Raw genomic sequence first — 13,462 nt, forward strand, 5'->3', positions numbered from 1 at the left:
CTTCTTTATAGACCGTAGTATGTTTCAACTTCGGTTAAAGGGTGTGGGGTAGGAAATGAGAGATAAAACTAATATTTTAATATTTAATAGCTCTGGGGTACCGATATCACAGTTCATTTATCTGGACCTTTGACGTGAATGATACTGTATCAGAGACTGACATTTTATCCTGTTTTTTGTGGTCTATGCAGGGAATTTTAGAACATTTCTAGGACGGGGTGAGGAAAGGAGTTTTGAACCCTGTATTGCTGGATGAGGCTGTTGGAAAAATGTAACCTGTAGTGTTTTAGCTACTACAAATTATCCATAGATGATGTTAGAGATCCCAGTTAGTGCAGGACTTGGCTACACTCATTCATCTATTTTTAATGCAACTGGCAGCACAGCAGAACTGATCCTTTTGTGACTGCTTAGAATACATTGAAAGACATTTTGACTTTATCTTTCCAGGAAATAGATAAAAGGAGGAATGTCATTTTCACATCAGTATGGCAGCTTTGCAAAAATTGTATACCACATTACACATTGTGGTTGTATAGGAGGCTGTTTCTTAATGTCAAATTAGTGGAGACTTCAGGAACTTGCTAGCCTTTAATGAGATCTAGCGTTTCTAGTAGTCTCCCATCAGTCTCAGACCTGTTTTCAGTCTTTGTGCTTAGCTCAGTTAACCCAGCTGCTGAATCCATTCATCCAGCCACCCATCTATCTTCTACCGCTTATCCGTTTCTGGGGGGTCTCCAATCCCAGCTCACACTGGGTGAGGTACACCCTGGACAGGTCACCACTCCCTCACAAGGGCAACAGACAGACAAGCGGCCTCTCGCACTCTCACCAATGGGCCATTTAGAGTCACCAATTAACCTAAATCGTCCTCCCATCGTCCAGAGACGATGACACTGCACAAAGTCCCCAGGCCGGGGAACTGAACCTGCAACCTTCCTGTGGGGCAACAGCACTAACCTCCAGCTGCTGAATGTGGTTACATATTTGGCATCCAGACACTAAACCGTTATCAATCCTCCCATCTAACTCATTGTCAAGAACGTAATGAAGTATCTTATCCAAATATCAAACTCTGTAACCACACAGGAGAGATTGGTCTATATAGCTTCCATTTGTCCGTCACTATAAGATGAAAACAATCCATTACACTGTTGGTTTAATGAAATTTGGCAACTGCAGCATTCAAGTTCCTGCTCATGTAATGCTGTTGACTTACTTGGTGCAGATGATCACTTAATCGGTACTGATTTTTTTTTTTTTTTTTTTAATATATCAATTTCTGATTTAAAAATATTGTCGCTGTTTGACCAATCACTCTGTCTCTCTCTTGCTCCTTTTGTGTGTGATATGTGGTGGCCGCGCTACAATCCTGAATGCTGTACTATTATTATTATTATTATAAAGCGTGCTGCTTCATGCATTCACTGAGGGAACTCTATGGTGTGTGTTACCATGTAATACATCACACTGCAGCCCTATTAAGCCATTTATACCATTAGTACAATGCAAAGACGTCAGTCAACACTACCATGATGTTGTGTTGATGTGGATTTTCACTCTCTCTTTTTTATTTTTATTTTTGGAAACTATTCAAACTGACAGTATTTGGAGAGTGCGGCGTAACGGCTTGAGGTGTGTTCAGGCTATTCTCCTCATTTCATTCCCAGTATGCCTAATGAAAAACTGGACTTTTCTCCAATAAAAGACAGTATTCCTCTAAAAAAATCTCTGTGTTAATAAGTTTGTTCTTATGGTGTTTAATCTTATCTTTATAATAATTGCATGTGATGTGAGATAATGTATGAAATATGCTGTCAGTGCAATTCTGTCAGGGACAATCCCTCCACCTTGTCTTTTTGGCTCGAGCCCGACAGCAGCGCCAACACCATAATCATCAAGGTCACTGATTGTCAGCAAAATGTACCATGACTGAGAGGGAGTTTTCCATTAGCCATCATTATTCACCAGTAGCTGCAGTTTTAATAGGATGGTATTTACAGTCATGCTTTATATGTTATGTATGTACGCAGTACACCCCAATATACTCCAGCAGTTGAATTACATTTTTTGTTGTTGATTGATTGAACGGTGGTTGATTGTGGGCAATCGAAAGTAGGATTTAAAAAGACAAAATTTAAATGAACCCTTTTTACCGTCTCGCATCTTTATTCACTCTGAAGGGAAACCCTGGCATGTTTTTGACAGGCAGGCACCATCATGCACTTAATCTTTCGCTTGTGTATGTTCAAATGCCACAGATATTGCACAGTGGTGACATGTCATCATGGATGGATCTCCTTTGTCTCAGCCTAAAGAAGAATCCCCATCGTCCACCTTAGGACAATTATTATTTATTATATATGAAACCGGATCTGACTTTCCTTGTACCATATCACAGACAGTGCTGGGTTTGTTTGTTTTTTAGGACCAAGTAAAAGAACTGAAAAAGTAGAGACAACAGTTTTTTTTAGGGTTATGATTTCATGTCATATGTTCATTCTAAATTCCATCATAAAAAAAATACATTGAACAATTTTTTGGAGTAGCTTAGAAAAATAAAAGTTGCGCATATGATTGCTTTATTGCAGTTGAATTTCTTCCAGTAAAAACAATATTGGGACTATAAAACAAGGATTTTATTATTACATACAGTAAGAAGAATGCCAAAGTCTATGATCTAGTCCACCCATGAACTAGTCATGACATATTTGTGTTATGTTAAAAAAAGACCCCCACAAACCATCCTCAGGTCACTCCCTAATTTCATATTTGAACTTTTCTTAACCTCACCAACAGCAGATTATGTGTGTACTCTCCCTTTAACTTATTTGACAAAACTACTGGGAGCTTTATGACCAAGTGAACAGTTTGGACATGGATTAGATGAGCTTTGTAGGGGTAATTACATTTGGTCTTCTGCCTGAATGCCAAATAGACACGGGCATTGATTTATTCTCATGGAGCTGTCAGACCTTTATAGTTGAAGTTGTTTTGCAATTAGATAGGGGTTTTCTTTTATTAGTACCAAAGACAGATAATTATAACGATGAAATTTTGTGATTGCAGCAATCAGCTGCTCTTTACACACATCTAATTAAAAGTCCTCCTAAAATGCTGAGTTGGGAAGTTTACAGCTGGTTGAAATCTGAAGCAGATAGAATTAAATTAATTGTGCCATTTCAAAAAAAAAAAAAAAAAAATAATAATAATAATAATAATTCAACTGGCTGGCAAGCATATTATTTTTACATATGTCTCAATACTACTCTGTGCATGTTAAACTGATTATCATAAACAATTTTGGGGAAAATACTATCAGGAGCATAAATGCCAGGTGTTGGTAGGCTAGATGTATAAATGAATGTCTAATCTTAGAAGCGATTAGCTTCCATAATGCCATTAATCAGGTTGAAAGAAACAATTTTTTTAGGAAATACATGTGAATCAACTATATGTTTTTCTTTTGTCCTCATAAGAGGCATCTGATTTTTTGAAGAGAAAAGATGAGATTCATCAGTCTTGAAAAGGTGCTGCCGATGGATATGTGACTCTGGCTCTGTTATATTGGTGTTTGTTTATCAAAGCACCTCCACTTTTCAATTTCATTCTACAATGTCTACAAACGTTTTATAAAACAGGACATGCTCGGGAGGAAAAGAGTGAACAGTCAAAGGTAACTCAGAGTATTGTCCACTGCATCGCTGCTTTTATTCACTGCATGTGGAATAAATTATTACCTGAATCACAGCTCAGAAAACGAGTTTCATAGTCATGTGTTAAAGATTTGCAATCGGTTTGTGAGATATTTATGTCCCCTTTGAGTGCTCTATGTTAGTGTTATTGTGGGACGTCTTCACAGTGTTTGTCTTATTATTTGCACTTGACGCCTATCCAGTCCCCTTGTAAGAATAAATCTGGATGCTGCTATTATCTCATTATGTTTCCTTGTGATCCATTGGGCACCATACATGAGCAGGCAGAGATGGTATGATGATAATCATCACCAAGAGCTGCCATAATCATTATTTATGGGATGGAAGTGGGTGGAAATCCCCTCATTTTGTGTAATTTGGATTCAGTGCCAGCTTGTGTTGTACTCAGAGATGCTATTTGCTGACTAGATAAACTCGGAGGGAAGAATGGAATCATCTGGAACTGTTTCCGATCCGTAGTCGGAGGCATGAACTGCTTAATTTCCCCAGCTAGAACTGTTACTATTTCGTGGCCTTCAGAGCTGTATGGCAGTAATTAAAGCCAGACAAAGACCCCAGATTTACTGGAGCACGACACCATAAATTTCAAAACTGTTAATTAAATTCTTCTGTGTTATTCCCGTGTGGTTTGAGTTTGATCTTTTCTTTTCTTTTCTTTTCTTTTTTTTTTTTTTTTGTCTTTTCTCATGACGCCATCAGGGTTGTTGTGGGGACTCTTGGTCTCTCTCCCCCTCCCCCCTGCATGTTGCTTGCCCCAGTCTTACTCCCTGTGTGACCCTAACATGTGGGTGAGGCCGGGCAGTAATTAATTGGTTTCATATGAGAGCTGGAGCATAAGCAGAGCTGAAATATTCGTTAGTCTGGTTTTATATCCTCCCCTGGGCTCTGCAGGCACACACGCACTTACTAACATATGTGCACAAGTTCAGGTTAGATAGCGAGCAAGTGTTAAGTTGTAAAGAAACTGTCAGGATGAAGGAGAACACCAATTGGTGAAAGTGTGTTTGGGCTCTATTTAACAACGAAAACTAAAATGAGATGTCCTGGCTGGCTTTATAGCAACAACCCAACTGCAATAAGTCTCTAATTAAATATAGCTATGTGTCTCAGCTGGCAGGTAAACCTCTGTGGTCACTAGAGGGCTATCAAAGCCCACATTAGGATAAGACTTTTCTGCAGTAAGCAGTCAGGTGCTCAGAGATTATTGTGCACAGCCCTCGCTATGAAGTGTTCATAGTGTCTATGTATGTATGTATTACGTGATAGCTCTACAAAGCTCGGCTTTATCAGCTCAAGAAAAAGTCTCACATGCAAATGCAGTCACTTACATTAGCTCAACACATGCAGGTTTCAAAATACACGTTTCATTTTACATGTATTGCCATGTTAGATCATTTCCCCTGTATATAGTAAGTGGACTTGTTCCAGAAGTCCCTGCTGTGCTGCAGCTCTGTCTGCAGATTCCCACATTTTTAACTCATGTGAATTGCACGGACAAACACACATGCAGGCGAGCATGCCTGCATACACACACACACATTGATTTCCAGCCCTCCCCTCAGATGGACATCCTGCTGCTCCAGTGTTGTAGGGAGTGGCGTTGGCCCTGAGGGTCGTCTTCAGTTTTCTTCTCTGGTCTGTGTTCATCAACATTATCTGCGGTGATGGAGAACAACTGAGTACATCATATGTTGCACTGAACTTTTTTTCTTGTCTATTCCTATTTTGCCGTTTATTCTTTACAACATTTCAGCTGAGCTTGCTACTTCACAACATGTATTGGATTGTTTTTTTTGTTTTTTTTAAATATCTATCTGAATGTTTTTATAACATCCAATTTATAATTACAAATGAAATCAATGGTTTACAATCTTTTGTGCTTCTCAAAGGTTGTGTCTATGTTTTTCTATATTATCTGTCTAGAGGGGGCTACTACAACGGCGGGAGGGGAAACGAACTTGGAGTGTTCACGATGGAAAGGAAAAACAAACTGCAGCTCAGATATCCTGAGAGTGCACAAAACGTTGAACAGTTCAATTTGCTTCAAATGAACACTGCAAGCTGTGAGCACTTCTCATAAAACTGTTCCTGACAACTCATTTTGAAAGAAGGGTTATCTCCTACAAAGTCCAACTGAGTTATGATCGTTAAGTCAGTGAGTCAATGTATGTGCCCACCAAAGATGGAACCTTTCTGTGCACTAACACTAAAGATAATTTCATTTATACAGGCACTTGGCCCGTTGATCGTGTGACCCTAATATTTTGTAATGAGTGTGTAAACTGAACACAATATAAAAAGACTTGTTAACATCTCTTTTCGTCAGGCGGTCAACCGTCCCGGCAGTCTCTCAGTACGGGGTAAACTCAGAAACAACATTTGCCACAGCGAGTATTCAACATGATGTGTACAGAGCAGCTTTCCCATATTCCTCCTGCAGAGGGTCACAATATGGCAGCTGGGTTTGTTTGCTCAGAGGACTTGTGTTTGAGTGTGGAAAGTGCCTACTCTCTGTTTGACATAGAGCTCTCCAAAACACAAAGGACTGCCAAAACAAATTCACAGGGATTTGGTGCAATATTTGATAGTTCTGCTATACTGTAAATTGTGGTGGCTTTATGAAATTTTATTGATAAATTGCAGTGTCGCATGTGGGAGGGTGTGTATTTTCATCTGTGTGTGTGTTTCCCTGCCTGGTGACACATGAATGAGATCTCGTTGGCCGCTGGCTTGTGTGTTTGTGTCTTACCCTGTTTGTGAGTTGGGGCCCATGTGTCAATGGGTATTTATAGCACCACCTCATTGCATTGCAATGGGACCCATTTGCACCCCTCTTAGCCGCCCCCCCCACTCACCCACATCCTCCTCACCCTTCCCTATCCACCCGCCCTGTCCCCAGAAACAGTCCACGACAGCATTCACTCTCACTGGACGGAGCAAACAACGGTCTGGTTGAAAGGATTACAGAAGGGAGGGAGAGTTTGAAAGTCCAGCAAGTAGGCGAGTATTTGTTACCATAGCGATAAACTCTTTGGGCAAGGCATTCAAAATTACTCAATTAAATTAGTTACTTTTTCTTTTTCCTTTTGGGCTTGGACAATTTCAATATTAATTAAAACAAGGATAGCTATGATTATATGTTTTCACACACAAACATGCACTCAGAAAGCCTGGAAGCATGACATGGCTGACTGAGGAAACCTTCAGCGAAGTTTAAATACTGCTTAAGCCAAAGATCAGTGGTGTGGAAAAGCCTAAACATGTAATTGGTGAAGACTGTAGGAAGGAGGGCCAGATGAAGGAGATCAGAACACATCCGATGGGGGTTATGGTGAATGACTCCCTAAGCCCTGTTGTTTGAAGGGCAGTCAGATGGGAGAAGAAAGAGAGGCCATTCATTCAGCGGCTGGCCTGGACAGGTGAGGAGAGGAGGGAGAGAAGGGGTGAGGAAAAAGGAAGTAAAACCCTGGAGTGGCCTGGGTGACAGTTTGAACAGAGGGTGACAGTTGTTGAGGAGCCTCCCAAATGCCATAGCAGAGGCAGTAGTACAACACACTGTTAAGATTTCTGTGTGAGCGCATGTGTGTGCGGACAGCAGGGGATTTCTAAGGAGGGGGGGTAGAAACCCGACACCTAAAGAGTCTCCCTCTTTCCTCCTTCACCCATGAGGAAGAGCAGCCACAAGTGTGCTGCTACAGCTGACGGGGGGGGGCCTCTCCAGGGACTCCTGACTGTGCGAGGGGTCATGTGGAGCACTCAGCCCCACCAACGCACCAACGCTAGACAACCCCACCCCACCCTCCGCCTCACACCCACCTCACCCTTTCTCCCCACATTCCCCTGACAACACTGATCTCATATACTTCACACACATCCAGCTGCACAATGACAAGGACAGTTCAGACAGGATAGGATTTATCCAGTGTGAATGTTATTTGAATGTGTTCAAGAGGGAAAAGCTGTGTGATGTGAGCCCGCAAAAATAATCTCTGCTATATCAGAAAACTTTTGGTTTCAAAATGAAAGTCTAACGTTGGAAAAGGGTGACATGCTTACAAAATCATTAGAAGCGATGGGATAATGTGACATGTAAAAAAAAAAAAAAAAATGTAAAAATTCAATCATCATTTCAAACGAAGTCCATGATGTGGCAGCTTTCAGAAAGGACGGTGGCTCTGGAGATAGCAATGCCAATCTTTCCATTTCCCCTGTTCATTGATCCAGATGGAGGCATCTCAATGACTATTTAATGCATGTTGTTATCTGTTTGTCTCGGTATGTCAGCGCTGGGGTGGACTGGTGACCTGTAAAGATTGTAGCTACAGCAACCTCAGCTGGAATGGCCACCAGCCCCCCGCAACCCTGATGGATAAGTGAGACAGAAAATGGATGGATGGATGTATAAACGAATGATCCCAGACCGAATCCTGATCTCTTGAATATCAGTGTATGTATTTCCTAGTTGTGAACTAGCATGGCAGTGAAGAAGAAGTTGCCACGTGCTTTGGGACAGTCGTGTCAAAGCAGCACTTTGCCCACAGTACAACCTTACGGAGCCACTAGCATGGCAGAAGACTTTTCGACTTCTTGAGAAAACACGCTTTTTTATCTAAAAAGAGAAAACAACAGAGAAAAAGAAAAGTGAGGACAGAAAAATCTGAGAGCTCAATTGAAATTACGAGTGGCTAACATCCATCTTCCATCCAACCAACACCTAACAAGAGAGCTTTAGGGCCGTGATGCCCACTGTGACCCCACCTCTCCCCCGAGCCACCCACTCTGGAACCTCCCCCTGGATCAGACGCTGACCCTGTGACCTCTGACACCTCCACCATTCCCACATCCTCTCCATGGACCAATCAAGTACGACCAGCCTCAGGCCTGTGACGCTGATGTTGACAAAGCACAGACAAGTTACGAGTAAACAGACATTAGGGACATGTGGGTTCATGCATTTACACACACATGTGCACTTTCACACATGCATACATGTATGTTTACACCAAACATGGACCCGAAGTCACACATTCGTGTGTAGAAAGAGAGTCTATTCTGGTAAATCGTGGGGCACTCTTGGCTTTTCCTGTTGACCGCTGCAAATTTGAAACATTCATTAATTTTTGATATTCCCCCTCAAAAATGCACTGGCTGAGATGTTTCAAGGGTGGAATGTTTGGTATGTGGTTTTTACACTGGTTCCCAACATACTGCAAGCTTTGCATTCTGCAACTGATCTGTGTTGTCTGAGTCCCACAGCCCAGCACAGCTGTCAGAGCATGACAGGGGGTGGACAAGCTGTCTGTGTGTGTGTGTGTGTGTGTGTGTGTACACATGATTGTCCCATGAAATGCCTTGGAGTTGAACACTTCCCTTTTTAATTTTAATGTGTGTGCCTTTGGACTAAAGTGATGTCTGAGTGGTGATAAATTCAAGCTGTGTATTCAAAATGGCAGGCGATAGATCACCTGTCATCCTTCCTGAGAAGAAAATTGTAATTTTCTGCTGAATGCAATAACGCTTAGAAAAAGTGAAGTCGTTCTTAAACTTTTCTTTTAACTTTTAACATACTTTTCTCTTGTTGAAAACCCCTTTTCTTTGCCTTGACAGACCACTGATGTTTTAGGCAAATCACTCTTTCCCCTTTATTTATCTTCCCTTACCTATTGTACCAAGTGCTTGCTTGTCCTTGTTGACTCATGAGTGCAATACAACTATCTTTTTCTCTCTCTCTGTGTTTCACAAAGTGAATTCCTCACAGGATCAGACCTGCTTTTCAAGCTTCACTGGTTTTCACACAAAGCCAGAATGAGTAGAAGAAGAGGGGAGGGCGGGGGTAAGAGGGTCTGGGCAGGGACAACAAACTAAAACATGGTGGATGAACTTAGCATATTTTAAAAAAAATACATAAAATATTAAAAAAGAATAGGGCAAACAGGGAGCAAGGCACAAAAAGAATATGGGAGAAGAGGTATGAGGATGATAGGATATAATATTGAAACAGGTCATAATTTCATGCCAGGGGATTTGCAGTTGCCCAGACAACGAACAAACCAGAGCCAGCTGGGCTATGTGCACAACAGAAAGGGCTGAAAAGAAGTGAAAGGCTCGCGGCAGAGAGAGAGAACAAGAGCTGAGAATTAGTGTGCTTGTCAGCAGTAGTATATAATTTCTGGGAATCAGTTAACATTTTGTCGGTGTATGTCATGGATAATGACTCTGAAATATCTTGAGGGATGTCTCTCCCATCCCTTTAACTTGATTTTCCCTTTGTCGGTGTTCCCATTTGGTCATTATTACTCGAAAAACAAAGCTTTTGAGGACAGGAAAATCAGCAGTCATCAGACAGGCAGAAAATATGAACTAACTATAATAGCATTACATTGTAGCTGAATGGTGAAAAAAATCACATGGTTAAATGGAAAGGACTGAGCAAGGGAAGTTTAACCATTACATAAGGAGGCGTGTTGATTTGGTTTGGCTCTGAAAAGTGGAGACTGATTGTTAATCATACACAAAACAAACGAGGCCAGGCTAAATTAAAGTCCAGCTAAAGTCTTTGTATACACTTGAATCCAGGAAAGAGGGCGAAAGGGCGAGAACGGGGTGAAATTGGCCTTAATGACATAGAAAGATTAAGGGTAGACCTCCATAAAAACAAGTCTCTATCTTTATGCGAATGAGAAGCATCTGACTTCATGGATTCATGTGATGATATGTGCACAGACCAACAGATGCACTAACACAGGCATAAACAGCGAACCATGTGCAGCAGTGCGTCAATGTGCTCTCCCCTGTTTATCCAAGGTGGAGTTCAGAGTGTGTTAAATGACCTTTATTGTCCCTCACTGAATGAGCTAAAGCTCCCCTCCCCTCATCCAGTCAGGCAAGAACCGACACATTCAGTACGGGCTGCTCTGCCTTTTATCTCTTTCTGTCTCACCTCTTGAACTTCTGATGAAACTCAGCATAGGCCCAGGCACATGTGGGGTTTTTTTTTTATGACACGAACTCCCATCTCAGTGACTTTCGCCTTTCCCTGCAGTCCCATATCAACAACGCTCCTGTTTTACTGCAAACCTTTCAATGTGAGTCATTATAGCCCAGGGCCTGTAATGGTATACAGTTACTCCAGCACTGCTCTGTAATAAAGTTTTAGAGCCAGAGTCTCTACATTAAATGACCCAATCTGAGTGCTGAGCGGCAGGACAGATTATTCAGAAAGTTGGTATTATGAAAGAGTATGGTTTACATCAACAACCATTTCCTACATGTGAAGGGTTAAGAAGGTGAAAGCTCAGTGCACGCTGCTGGATCAGATATCTTCTGGCCCAGATCTCAGTGTTGCTGTAACAAAGAAACTCCCCTTTTCCCCCCAAACATCCCTGTTCAGCCCACAGCGCCCTCCCACCGGAGGCTCTGATTGGAAGTTGCCCCTGTTGGGATATTCAATCAGGCACCTTGCTCGGAGCTGTGATTGGACGCAGCCGGTGCAGTTATGCAAATGAGCACCTGGTGGCGCCTGCTGGCCGGGCTGCAGAGTCCGGGCTGAGGCTGGAGCAGCACGGTCCGGGTCCACAATCTGTCTGGGGCCGGAGCCGCACGGCGGTCTGATTTTTTTCCCCCCTCCTTCTAAAGTTTTCAGTAGATTTTTTTTTTTTGGTTTGTTTTTAAAGCCAAACTAATTTTCCCTACAGACAGGAGTTAAGGTCTGCCATCGAGCAGCCGGTGCGGAGTGTTTGTGTTGTTTGCTGAGTTTTGACAGCGCGCTCCGGAGCTCCGTTTGGATTATCCGCCGGACGCCTGCTGTTCGGGGCCAAACACACTCTTTTACTCTGCTCTGCGCAGACTTAACCTGAAAGTGTGGGCTGCTGTCAAAGAGCTCCTCTCTGGGTCTTTTAGGTAAGTGCTGGTTCAACTCCCCTCAGTCCCTCTGCCGCACACTTTACTCCAGTAATATCACCGCGCCGGGTATTTCCAGCTGTCTGTCCGTGCGTCTGTGGTTTGGCGTCTGGGAGTCTCGGTGTGAGCCTGGCACGGCAGCGCTGGACTCCGGCCACAGGCTGTGGGGAAGCGCAGGAGGTGTAGCGTTGCGCTCCGGGGCTCCTGCACGTTTGTGTGGCAGATACACTGCGGCGTTTACGTAGCTGACATATCCTGACAGCCTACATCATGGTGGAGTCTGATTGCAAGCTGGGCTCCTCTGTGTCCCTGGCAGCAGAGATGATTCAGAGCCCATGTTTATATTGACTTAGTCAAAATAGAAATAGAGTTTAATAAGCTGGTCCAGCCCGTCATCATTTCTCATCTTCACTCCAGACTGACATGGGTTTGGGTGAAGCTGTCACCTGTGAAACTCATTCTCAAGTTAAAACTAAAGTAATTCTTCTTGGCATGTCCCCGGATCTAAAGCTGCAGCAGCCCTGATGGATGGCTTCCACACATCCAGGTGGTGGCCATCATGCTTATCAGCAACCCTGAGACCTCACAGCAACACAGGTGACCTCTGCTGAGACCATCAGCTCCGGTTTCACTCACCTCTGGCTTTAACATGAGGTGATGGCTCTCTGGGGAGTGAGTTGGTTACCCGAACCAAACCTGAAATCAACAAAAGGCAACTTGGCCCCCGAGGGGAAAATGTCTCACTCTATAGAGATGAGCTCGCCAGTAGGTTCGGGCTTTGAGCAGGATATAGATGTTTTCCTATTGTGAGCGAGAAGAAAGAGGCAGAGAGAGAAAATCAGCCATGTGGAGTAAGATATGATTCCCCATCTTTTTCAAGCGTAGGAAAGTTATATTCCAAAACTACATATATCAGCCTCATGTCTGTTTTTTTTTCTTTTGTGTGTGTAAGGCCGAAACAGACAGCAGTAGAAAGATGACAATGTGGGTGTGATTGCAGGTGTTTCTGTCAGCAGCTCTTCCCAGTGTGTTTGTGCATGTGTCTGTGCTTGCAGGGAGGCAGAGGTGGCCTGACGTAGGCGTGCAGTGGGCTTCAGTGGGAGTGCAGCGCAGACAGCAGTCACCTCTCCCTCCACATGGAAATCGTACATGTGGGCAGTCGGCTTGCCTGGAGACTGAGCACCGAGTCTAGATGGTGTAGCACTGACTGTTGGGAGAATGGCTGGCGTGGCTCAGCGTGTCCTTTGAGAAAAGATATAGAGGCAATATAAGGTAGAGTTTTTCTTGCAGCAAAAGCATAAAAGGGGGGCAATTAGTGTTGGTATACGGTCCGTCACCGAAAGCTCTGGCCTGCTAGATCCCTGTCTAATGGGCATCTGGCTAGTTCCCCCAGAGCATCCCTCGAGAGCCATCGGCCTTCCAAAGCTGCTTTTTTCATCAGCTGTACAGTCCAGCCGAGGAGACACAGATTATATGAAATGATAGACCAATTATATGAGTATAATTTTGAATGCACACCCTTGGAAACTACCCCCCCTCCACACACACACACACACACACACACATTACACCATTATTTGTCTTTATCATGAGTTTTAGGAGGAAGAAGATGGCACTAATTGCATAATATGATTTATGGAGAAGTAAGCATAGGGCAAAGTCATTTGTCTGAGAGCGAAATAGCTGCTATTTGTTTTGTTTCCGGCTTTAGAGATTGGAAGAATCAGCTACGAGACTATTGGAAAGCAATTTCTTATGTGCAAAATAAGAAGAAAAATGAAGTGAGGTTTTGTGGTATGAAAACACACAAGCTACACACACAAGTGGGATTTGGTGTCTGCAGGAGG

The 13,462-nt window shown here is 43.0% G+C and overlaps 1 protein-coding gene across 1 annotated transcript in view; it reads left to right on the forward strand.

The window, feature by feature from the left end:
- Nucleotides 1-11,258: 11,258 nt before the first annotated feature.
- Nucleotides 11,259-13,462, forward strand: part of ddr1 (discoidin domain receptor tyrosine kinase 1) — a 33,659-nt gene continuing 31,455 nt past the window's right edge. The window contains exon 1 of the mRNA XM_029503940.1: nt 11,259-11,615. The gene's annotated coding sequence lies outside the window, so the exon portion shown is untranslated. The remainder of the gene's footprint in view (nt 11,616-13,462) is intronic.

The sequence above is a fragment of the Echeneis naucrates genome, chromosome 6 (genome assembly GCF_900963305.1).
Source record: "Echeneis naucrates chromosome 6, fEcheNa1.1, whole genome shotgun sequence".
Classification (NCBI taxonomy): domain Eukaryota; kingdom Metazoa; phylum Chordata; class Actinopteri; order Carangiformes; family Echeneidae; genus Echeneis; species Echeneis naucrates.